This window comes from Bombina bombina, chromosome 7 (genome assembly GCF_027579735.1).
Source record: "Bombina bombina isolate aBomBom1 chromosome 7, aBomBom1.pri, whole genome shotgun sequence".
Taxonomy (NCBI): domain Eukaryota; kingdom Metazoa; phylum Chordata; class Amphibia; order Anura; family Bombinatoridae; genus Bombina; species Bombina bombina.
In genome coordinates this window covers 470443544-470456361 of record NC_069505.1, presented here as the reverse complement: position 1 = coordinate 470456361, position 12818 = coordinate 470443544, and positions in this window count along the sequence as shown.

Genomic DNA, 12818 nt, shown 5'->3' with positions numbered 1-12818 from the left:
AAGACAAAACTTAGTGTAATTCTTTTTTATATATATTTACTATATACCAAACCATATTATATAAATATACTAACAAGCACTCATACAACATTAGTAGAAATATATTGCAAGAGATAGCAAAAATGACTGTTTTTAATTTCAGTAACTTTTTAACTCAAACTTTTTTTTTTTGTTTCTGATATTGTATAAATAGTTTGCTATTTGATAGTTATTTACTTACTCAATAGCTCTTCTTTTCTCATATTTTTCTGGACAGTCCTCCCCTTGTTATAGCAGTGTTTATCAAACTGTCAAGTAAACTCTGCCCTTGTTTTCTACTTTGGTCAGAAACAACCGTAGGAAGAAATCTAAATGTAGTACATAAAACTACCTTATCTGAACGGAAAATAAGATAAGGAGACACATACTGAAATGCCGAAAGCTCTAACGCTTCCTGAGCAGAAGAAATAGCAACAGGAAATAAAACTTTCCAAGATAACTACTTAATATCGAGGAAAACCTAAATTCAAAAGGAGCCTCCAGAAGAACTTCAAGAATGAAATTCAGACTCCATGAAGGAGTAATTGTCTTGAACACAGGCCTGATCCAGACCAAGGCCTGACAAAATGATTGCCCATCTGGAACATCCGCCAGACGTTTGTGTAACAAAATAGACAAGGCTCAGATTTTTTCCTTTAGGGAACTAGACAAGATGCCTTTCTTCAAACCATCTTGGAGAAACAATCCTAACTCTACTCCATGAGTAGCTCTTGGATCCACACCAATAGAGATATGCACGCCAGATCCTATGGCAAATCTTACTAGATGCAGGCTTACGAACTTGAATCATGGTCACTATGACCGAGTCAGAAAACCCTGCTTGGATAAAAATATACGTTCAATCTCCAAGCAGTCAGCTGCAGAGAAATTAGAAATGGGAGAAGGAAAGGCCCTAGAATTAGAAGGTCCTTTCTCAACGGAAGACTCCAAGGCAGCAGAAATAGCAAGTCCACCAGATCTGCATACCAAATTCTGCAAGGCCAAGCAGGAACAATGAGGATCATCCGATGCCCTCTCTTGCTTGATTCGAGCAATGACCCAAGAAAGAAGTGCAAACAGAGGAAATAGATATGCTCGAGTGAAAAGCCAAGGAACCTCCAGAGCATTTAACAGTTCCGCCTGGGAATCCCTGGACCTCGACCCGAATCTCGGGAGCTTGGCAGTCTGTCAGAATGCCAAGAAATCTAATTCCGATGAAACCCACCTAAGAATCAGACTGGAGAACACTTCTGGATGGAGCTCCCACTCCTCCTGAAAGGTCTGCCTGCCCAGGAAGTTCACTTCCCAGTAGATTACCCCTGGGATGTGGATCATTGACAGACAACAGCAATATTCCTCCTGAGCTATTTCTGGTTATCTCTGTCATCTCTAAGGAACTCCTCGTTCCTCCCTGATGAGAGATGTAAGCCACAGAAGGTATATTGTCCAAATGGAACCTGATAAACTGGACTGAGGCTAACTGGGGCCAGGCCAGAAGAGCCTTCGCTCTCAGCTCTAGCAAAATTATAGGTAGAATGGACCCAGACTGAGTCCAAACTCCCTGAACTTTTAGGGAGCCTCTGACGGCTCCGTCGTCGCCATCACCCAAGATAGTCTGCGAAAACAGGTTCCCTGTGGAAGATGATCCATAGACAAGCACTATAGAATCGAATCCTTCGTCTCCTGGTCCTATTTAAGGAGACAAGTCCACATAATCTCTGTTCCATTGCTTGAGCATGCCTAACCGAAGCAAAGCAAACAAACATCCAAAAACCCCTTGAGAAAATTCTGGGATTTCTAGTCATGAACCAGAAGAGTTTGTCCAAAAAAAACAAACGTAGGGACTTGTGATGATCCCTGTAAATGGGAACATGTAGTGCACATCCTTTAAATCCAATGTTGTCATAAGTTGTCCCTTTTGGATCAAATAGAGAATGGAACAAATAGTTTCATCTTGAAGGACGGTACTCAGAGAAATTAGTTTAAGACTCTTGAGATCTAAAATTGGCTAGAAGGTTCCCTCTTTTTTTGGAACCTTGAACAGATTGGAATGCAATCCCAAACCCTGATCTGGTACCAGAACAGGAACGAGCACTCCCAGGTTGGAAAGGTCTTTTACGCAGTGTAAGAACGCCTCTCTTTTTGTCTGGACTACAGACAATCCTGGAAAAAGAAAACTGCCTCTGGGAGAAAAACTCTTGAACTCTAAATTGTATCCCTTGGACACCATCCCTATTACCCAGGGATCCTGAACCTCTCGAACCCAAGCCTGAGCAAAGAGGGAAAGTCTGCCGCCTACCAGATCCGGGCTTGGATCGGGGGCATGCCCTTCATGCTGTCCTTGAATACAACAGCAGGCTTTTTGTAATGTTTTCCCTTATTCCAAAACTGATTGGGTCTCCATGCAGGTTTAGTCTGTTCCTGTTTGGAGGTAGTAGAGAAAGAATTTCCTTGGAAATATCGAAAGGAGCGAAATTGCTCTGTCGTCCCTTTCTCTATATCATGAGGGAGAAGGTGACCCTTACCTCCCATGATGTCAGAGATAATCTTCAACAGGCCAGGTCCAAAACAAGGACTTCCCCTTGTAAGGAATAGCTAAAAAATTATGAATGTATGTATGGGGTACTTGAAAAGTACGACTAATCACCCGTAAGGTCTAACTCTCAGGGTGCCGCTCATCCTATCTACCTCAGAAGGAGGAAATGTTGAGTGGACCTCATCGGGGACTAAACTTGCAACCCTTGAGTTGCTACAGAACTTAGCCACAGTGTCTTAACATGCTGAGCTATCTGATAAGGTACAAAACCTTAGAGTTAGAGGACACATCCACAGACCAAAGCCTTAACCCTAAGGCTCTGTGAGCTAGATAGAGAAACCCAAAATCTTTGCTCCCAGCTTTGATAATTTGAAGGGAAGCATCCATAATAAAGGAATTAGCCAGTTTAAGGGCGTTAATCCAATCCTGTATTTCATTCAAGAAAGTTTCTGTCCTGATAGTATCAGGCAACGCCTCAACCAATATACTGCCGCCTAGTAACGGTAGCAATGCACACAGATGGCTGTCATTGTATTTGTAAGCCATGGTGTACAAACATTTTTTTTATTTATTTACGACTGAAGGAGTCGCTGTCCAATGCAGTGAAAACCTCCTTGAGTAACAGACAAAGGCGATGAGGCATAAACTTGTAATATACAACTTCTTCATCAACAAGAGGAATTACAGTGAGATAGAGACCTCTTGCTGAATGTCAGTACTACCTCTAACTCTTTCCCTGTGATATTGGGAAAGCAGACAACGCATCAAAACACATGAGAAGAGCAAAGTCTAATAAAGGAAACACAAATGAGTAATTGAGGAAGCGCAGGGCACTGCATGTGAGGGCAATACAAATTTTAGGACTCCAAAAGAGAAAAGTGTATATAATAAGCATTGAAATTACATTTCTGAACAACAACCTCTTTGGAAACTGTTGTCTCAGAAAAACAAACAAAAAAAAAAAAAACACCCCCATTATTCCTAAGGATTAAATTCCTCAAATACATAAGGAACAGCAAAAAAAGTTGGTGGTTAAACATTGTGTAACAACACAAAAGAAAAAGACTCTCTGCATAGCCTCTTGGTCCGTTTTTTTCACAAAAAAAACAAGAGCTTCCAAAGAATCCTTTAATCCTTTAATAACAGTAAACCATACAAAAACGTTACTTTCACTTTAAATTTTAAAAAGATTAACTTTTTTCCTCTTTTCATTAAATCTTGTAAATATGGCAGAACAGCTTAAATAAGCTTTGCTATTTATCAAAAAAACCCTCAGCAGGAAATTGCTGAGGTGCCCGTCTGGACAGAAAAAACTATCTCCCCCTGAGCAGTTACGATCATGTTATCAGTAACTCCACCGCAACAGAGAAAGACAGTCTCCGGTCCCATTACGCATATAGTATGAGGATGCGTATAGGATCAGTAACTGCTCCGGAAGAGAAGAAAAAGGCATGATATGCAAATACTGCCCCCCAAGGACTGCCCGTCATGGGCGTTACCAAAACAGTCATCTCCCGGTTGGCATGTTGTTATATGTAACCGCCGGGAGATGAAAAAGGCACGCAATGCACATTCAGTGAAAAACAGACGAGCATAAAATCATCTCCCGGTCGGCATGTTGTTATATGTAACCACTGGGAGATGAAAAAGGCGTGCAGTGCACATTCAGTTAAAAAAAACAGACTTGACCATAAAGTCATCTCTTGGTCGGCATGTTGTTATATGTAACCGCCGGAAGATGAAAAAGGCACGCAATGCACATTCAGTGAAAAACACACGAGCATAAAATCATCTCCCGGTCGACATGTTGCTATATGTAACCACTGGGAGATTAAAAAAAATGCGTGCAATGCACATTCAGTTAAAAAAACAGACTTGACCATAAAGTCATCTCCCGGTCTGCATTTTTCTTATGTAACCGCCGGGAGATGAATAAAGTGCCCCAGAGACTAATTATGTTAGTCAGATAAACCCATCAGACAGGTAAACCAATTACACCCGCCTAGGGTGATATCAGAACAATCATCTCCCGGTCGGCATGAATCTTTAATTACTGCCGGGAGATGTGACTACCACCATCGTCGGTTGCCCTGTTAAATACAGAGTGCCCCCAGTGCCTGCGCTAGCTGTCACATATAATCTCCTATTTATCAGGGAGAATTCATGCAAAAATAAAAATAAAGTGCCCAGTCCATTAAGGGCTTCTTTATCAATCCCATCTATAAAAAGTAAGTGTCCAACTTCATCTGAAAGTCTCTTTATATCCCCAGAAATAAAAGTCAGCACTTACCTCATATTCTGCCCGACAGCAAAGGCAGCCTCCAGGTTTGTGAGGTCCTATTCCTCATATTCCATTAAGCTGAGTCTCTGTGCGTTCATGACAAACAGCCACTTGGCTATCGCCACTGCTTCTTCTGCTGATCCAATGCTTACTACTGCAAAAAATATTTAAACAATGACATTGAAGGGAGCCTGTGAAAAGCTGCATTGGATGAGCAGAAGCAGTGGCGATAGCCGAGTGGCTGTTTGTCATGCACGCACGGAAACTCAGCTTAATGGGAGTAGTTACAGTAAGGGGGCGGAGTACTGAATATTGCCAAGGAGACGAATAAACAGCTTTCCATAACCCCCCATTTGTGATACAAAATCCCACGCATGTGCTAAAGAAAGGGTTTCTGAATTTCACAGGTCTAAATAGTTTACCAGGTATGTGATGACGCTGGCACACATGCGCATTAGGGCCAAATGTATAAAACAGCTGATGTAACGTCACAGGAAGTGACATGGTTTGCTCTTTTCCAAAGTTCGGCCTCTTACCAGAACACCATCACGTGATTCGGGAGGCTTGTTTCAGTTGCCATGGTTACGGGATGCCACTGGTAAGCATGCGTGGCAGGTCCTGTTCTATCTATATGTGTCCAATAGCAGGAGGGGGCGTGCCGCAGCTCCCCTTACTTAAATGGACACATAGACAGTGCTAAATATCCCTTTGAGGAAGAAGGACCTAACCTATAATCCTTTGAAACGCGTTAGGGTCTTTTTATTGCTCATTATTATTTTAAATATTGGTAATCCGCTAACTTTGTGTCACTGAATACTGATTGATGTCCAGAACTTCATACTCCTTTTGTATCTGGTTGTAGTGGAGTTATATATAAACGCTAAACCATACCTCATATTGTTTGAGGCCATTACATATGAGTTGATAACCTGTATGTTATGTCTTATTATTTATTAAAAGCAATATTACACTATGTCCAGTTTATCTCTCTTATCTGGGCATACTACCTTGGGAATAGACAAACAGAAGCTAATCCTTTTGCAACTACATACTCCAAGAGGTGGATGGAATATTAAAGATATCCTTCATCATACAAGGCCCATCTCTAATGAAATCCTATTACCCCTTGCAGTGCAGCAACTTACCTCATTAGATTGAGGTAACTTCTGGTAAGGGGATTAACATTATACAGAGTCACGGATTGGACTTGTATTACCATATATCCCTTTTTGTACTTATATATGTGGGTATATCTCTTTCTGCTTTTATATGTTTAAGAATAGAATTTTTTAGCTCTGTTTTCCCCTTGTTTACATGTTTTACATATATGCATAGTGGTGAGTTACACTCCCTTCTATCTTATCTGTTTTTTTATTAGCTGCTGATCAGTCTCCCCCTTACTGGCGCATTGTTTTAGTGATGCTTGTTTTCAGATGAGAGTACTGACCTGTAACATTCTACTTGCTCACCCATATATATATATATAAAAATACATAAATAAATATATATTATATAATTTAATATATATTTATGTATAATATATAAATATATATATATAAATATATCTCAAACAGACCAAAATATGTAATTCATTTGATAATTATAAACACAGGCAAATAATTAAAATATATTACAAAGTAAAGGATGTAAAGTTTGACAAATCTTTACATTCATATATAACGAACATTTGGTTTAATGTACAGTGAAAAAAACATGTGTATTATAGTAAACATTGGTGTATCTACAGAGCAGCCCCATAATACAACCTACCTGCTAAATTGACAAGCAGTCAGGTCTACATGACAGATAGGCATTCTTCTGCTTCTGTGGACAGTGCACATCCTTTTATGTGCACTGCTCCACCAAAGAAGCGCAATGCCGATGTGCCGGTGACGCCACTTCCATTTGCGGTTGCGCAGTGAATGAAAAATGCATTTACGTATAGGCATGTTTCATTTGGAAATCTCACCCCTGTGATATGGGAGGACAGGGAAAACATGCAAAAGTTTAAAACAATCATTTTAGGAGACATCATGATGGAAATAGCTAAGGTACAGTTACACATACTCAATATTTTATAAGGCATTGATTCATTATTGATGGAAAACTGTAATCAAAACATAAACAGAGGCGCCACATGTGTAGGTCAATGGATACCACAGATTCAAGTTAAACAAGATACAGGGTACTCACAAACGTGAAGGCACTCTCTTGTGCCTATTAGAAGCAGGCTGGTATTCAATCAGCAAACCAGCTGGCTGTGTGGAGTCCCCGTCGTGATGTCCTATAGCAGTGGATCTCCACAAGTCTGAGGAAACGGGGTCACTCCCGAGAAACGCGTTGCTTTCTATCTCTGTATGGTATAGGAGATTTGATTTTAACACACCCAGCTGTAATTTGTTACATTGCTGGTATTTTTATTCTGTATAATAAAAGATACTAGTTTTACTATTTACAAAGACTGGTGTGTGTGTATCAATCTCCTCTGAAGTAACCCAAGGGCTGTTTAGCCTTTCTCCCCTTCTTCAAACTTGCAGGAAGTGATCCAGGCAAGGGTTGTCGCTCCGGAGATCCACTGCTATAGGACATCACGACGGGGGCTCCTTCACACAGCCAGCTGGTTTGCTGATTGAATACCAGCCTGCTTCTAATAGGCACAAGAGAGTGCCTTCACGTTTGTGAGTACCCTGTATCTTGTTTAGCTTGAATCTGTGGTATCCATTGACCTACACATGTGGCGCCTCTGTTTATGTTTTGATTACAGTTTTCCATCTTAGAAGTCACATCATTTGTGGAGTGAAGACCGAGAGCTGCCTTTTCCTTATACGGATTTTTGTGGGACTTTCTCCATATACCTGTCACATTGGCCACCATCTAGTGCCACGTGTGTATATATATATATATATATATATATATATATTTGTATATATTTTATATATTTTTTTATTTTGCCCTTTTATATTTATACTTCTTTTTATGTATTGGTGTTGCAAAATGCACGTCTAACTCTTGGGTAATTTTTATCATTTTTGTATAGCGCCTCCTATAGGTGATCTGTGGTATTACCAGTACAGATTCTCCGGTTTATTATTATCGATTCATTATTGTAACCTGCTGTGTTAACTGGTTCTTTAAATACACCTCCAATCCAATTTATATTAATAGTTAAAGGTTCAGTAAAATGAATACACTAAATCAGATGGAGGTAAAACATATATGTACAGTGTCTAAACATTACAATTGGGAATTTGCCACTCCAGGCCTCATATAACAGCCTGAGATAAAATGTGAAGCTTGGCTTACTCTCTCCTTTTAATACACATACAGCCCAATGTATTAAATACATTAGTCTGTGACAAATACATTTAAGACATTTCTGAATAAAATAATAGTTTAATATAAATTACAAAATATTTAGGGAATAGGACCCTTTACAAAAACTCTATTATAAAAGATATGCTCAGCAATGGGTGGGGTGAATACTTCACACCTGTAACTTGGCATCCTCAGGAAATATATGTATAGCATCAAACACATAGCCACCAACACCTGCAAAGGATTATGTACATATGAGTTTCATTATTGCTGATGTCTAAGTGTGAAGTATTCTGCCCATGTATATGGGGCTGTGTAATATTAAGCTTCAAAGACATTTTGTAAACCATTCCCATTGGCTGACATCTTTAAAAATATAACACTTGTTACTAAACTGGGGTATAAATGTTGCTAGATTTCAGAGAGGCCTCAGACTGAGCACTGACTGAGCACATACACTCCTGTCTACTGCTAAGCCTTCCTTGCTTGCTTACTGGATATTATAGCAATTTTCATTGCTGATATTTAAATTCCTATTTCTAATCTACCATTTATTTATCTATCTATCATCCATTTATTTATCTATCAAGCTCTATAATTATTCCTTTATATTTTTTTAATTTTATTTCCATCTTTCACTCTCTCTCTTTATAATATATTTTTTTGCAGGTTAGAACAACTCTTTTTTGTAAAATGGAAACAGCAACACAGTAAGTATTAATTGTTTTTTCCCTATCTATATGTCTATCTATTATTAATATAGTAACAGATTTAACTAAATAATGATTTTTAGCTTAATCTGTATTAAAAATACTATAATGTTATAAATAAAACCAGTGCTATGTGAATCTCTGTTGATTTTGAAGATATTTTTAAAGTATTTTTAGTGCAACACTAATTTTGTTTCTTCTTTTTATTCTACAGAAGGGCAAATAGAATTCCCCTTGTGTGCAAGTTTTGCATAAAAAACGATGTCTGTCTGTCAAGTCACCTGAGAAGAAAGTGCATGAAAGATTCCACCGAGGAACAGATACAGGCCGTGGTGAAGGAAGCCAGAGAGGATATGGTAAAGCATTTGAAGAACGGGCAGATCTACAACTATAACCAGCTTCTGGCCCTCATGCCTGCCGCTTATGCAGATAATGCGGTCAGACTACTCGAGCCAGGGGGAACCTATTTTGTTGGAAAGCCAGCACCACCACAAGCAGCGTAAGTAATACTTGTTTTTGTTTGTCACACTTGTCCTCTTATATTAGCCAATGTAGAATCAAAACAAATTGAATATTATTTGTAAACAACACAAATTTGTGCATATTGATCCTTTTGGTATTTTTATATTATTTATTTATTATTTATGAATTGTGTATAAACTAAATGTTCTTAATTAATGTAGAAACTCATGTAGATGTTAATGTAGATGTTAATGTAGAAACTAATGTAGATGTTAATGTAGAAACTAATATAGAAAGTATAGAAGCAAATTAATAATATCAGTGTTATTATTCATTCAGAACTGGACAACTCAGACCCACGGAGCGCCATCAACAACAGGAGAGAGAAGACATCATCAAGGAAGAAGATGAAGAAGAAGATGAAGAAGAAAAACAACAACCAGAAAGAACCAATGATTTAAATCAACAGTGAGTTTACAATATGATGCACATTCATTAAATTGGTTATGTGAATTAAATAGTTATCTATGTCCCTCACCTCTTGAGCTCCTATACTATTCTAATCACCTATACCTTATTCACTCCCATTATCATTTACCTCTAGAAACTGGTCAAGTTTAAGCTGTAGAGAACTTACTCAATTTAGGGGAGTGTCCAGCTCAGGAAAAATATTTGCTAATGTCTAGATGTCAAGATTTAGCTTTATCCTCATACATAGATGCAGTATTCTAGACCGCAAAAGACATTATGTCCTTAAAAATGTATTTGAGTAAATTTATATAGTTTAATGTTGTCTAATAATTGGTCATATCCACTCAATTTGATTTTTTTTGTGTAAAAATAATTTCTTGTTTTAAAACAAATCTCTAATTTCAATATTAAAATCATATAGGACAAGGCTTCCAAAAACATTTTGTGAATGATTAAAAATAGTCATAAGTAACAAAAAAATCAGCTTGAGTTAAACTTATTTGTTTTAAATTTATATCCAGCAAAAAAATCAATAAGAATATGTGAAATGTGTTAAAATAAACCATATGTGATCAAATATCAGCTTGAGGTAAAATCAATACCTAGGTGTAATAAAAGGAAGAGTTCTGGCTGATTACACCAACTTCATGTCAGGAAAAAAACAAAAAAAACCTCATCACAAGTAAAAAAAAGTAGTCTGCTGTCAAATAAATACATTTACTTAATAAATAACTGAGAAAAATTACATTTTATGCACAATTTAGGACTTGTGTATACAATAAACAGTGTTTTAGTTATTATAGTTTAATAATTGTCCTGTTTATGTAAAAACATAATTTATGCTTACCTGATAAATTCCTTTCTTCTGTTGTGTGATCAGTCCACGGGTCATCATTACTTCTGGGATATAACTCCTCCCCAACAGGAAATGCAAGAGGATTCACCCAGCAGAGCTGCATATAGCTCCTCCCCTCTACGTCAGTCCCAGTCATTCGACCAAGAATCAACGAGAAAGGAGTAACCAAGGGTGAAGTGGTGACTGGAGTATAATTTAAAAGATATTTACCTGCCTTAAAACAGGGCGGGCCGTGGACTGATCACACAACAGAAGAAAGGAATTTATCAGGTAAGCATAAATTATGTTTTCTTCTGTTATGTGTGATCAGTCCACGGGTCATCATTACTTCTGGGATACCAATACCAAAGCAAAAGTACACGGATGACGGGAGGGATAGGCAGGCTCATTATATAGAAGGAACCACTGCCTGAAGAACCTTTCTCCCAAAAATAGCCTCTGAAGAAGCAAAAGTGTCAAATTTGTAAAATTTGGAAAAAGTATGAAGCGAAGACCAAGTTGCAGCCTTGCAAATCTGTTCAACAGAGGCCTCATTCTTAAAGGCCCAAGTGGAAGCCACAGCTCTAGTGGAGTGAGCTGTAATTCTTTCAGGAGGCTGCTGACCAGCAGTCTCATAGGCTAAACGTATTATGCTACGAAGCCAAAAAGAGAGAGAGGTAGCAGAAGCTTTTTGACCTCTCCTCTGTCCAGAATAAACGACAAACAGGGAAGAAGTTTGGCGAAAATCTTTAGTTGCCTGCAAGTAGAACTTGAGGGCACGAACTACATCCAGATTGTGTAGAAGACGTTCCTTCTTTGAAGAAGGATTTGGACACAAGGATGGAACAACAATCTCTTGATTGATATTCCTGTTAGTGACCACCTTAGGTAAGAACCCAGGTTTAGTACGCAGAACTACCTTGTCTGAGTGAAAAATCAGATAAGGAGAATCACAATGTAAGGCTGATAACTCAGAGACTCTTCGAGCCGAGGAAATAGCCATTAAAAACAGAACTTTCCAAGATAACAATTTTATATCAATGGAATGAAGGGGTTCAAATGGAACACCCTGTAAAACGTTAAGAACTAAGTTTAAACTCCATGGCGGAGCAACAGCTTTAAACACAGGTTTGATCCTAGCCAAAGCCTGACAAAAAGCCTGGACGTCTGGATTTTCTGACAGACGCCTGTGTAACAAGATGGACAGAGCTGAAATCTGTCCCTTTAATGAACTAGCTGATAAACCCTTTTCTAACCCTTCTTGTAGAAAAGACAATATCCTAGAGATCCTAACCTTACTCCAGGAGTAATGTTTGGATTCGCACCAGTATAGGTATTTACGCCATATTTTATGGTAAATCTTTCTGGTAACAGGCTTCCTAGCCTGTATCAGGGTATCAATAACCGACTCAGAAAAACCACGTTTTGATAAAATCAAACGTTCAATTTCCAAGCAGTCAGCTTCAGAGAAGTTAGATTTTGATGTTTGAATGGACCCTGTATCAGAAGGTCCTGTCTTAGAGGTAGAGACCAAGGCGGACAGGATGACATGTCCACTAGATCTGCATACCAAGTCCTGCGTGGCCATGCAGGCGCTATTAGAATCACTGATGCTCTCTCCTGCTTGATTTTGGCAATCAATCGAGGAAGCAGCGGAAAGGGTGGAAACACATAAGCCATCCCGAAGTTCCAAGGTGCTGTCAAAGCATCTATCAGAACCGCTCCCGGATCCCTGGATCTGGACCCGTAGCGAGGAAGTTTGGCGTTCTGGCGAGACGCCATGAGATCTATCTCTGGTTTGCCCCAACGTCGAAGTATTTGGGCAAAGACCTCCGGATGAAGTTCCCACTCCCCCGGATGAAAAGTCTGGCGACTCAAGAAATCCGCCTCCCAGTTCTCCACTCCCGGGATGTGGATTGCTGACAGGTGGCAAGAGTGAGACTCTGCCCAGCGAATTATCTTTGATACTTCCACCATTGCTAGGGAGCTTCTTGTCCCTCCCTGATGGTTGATGTAAGCTACAGTCGTGATGTTGTCCGACTGAAACCTGATGAACCCCCGAGTTGTTAATTGGGGCCAAGCTAGAAGGGCATTGAGAACTGCCCTCAATTCCAGAATGTTTATTGGAAGGAGACTCTCCTCCTGATTCCATAGTCCCTGAGCCTTCAGAGAATTCCAGACAGCGCCCCA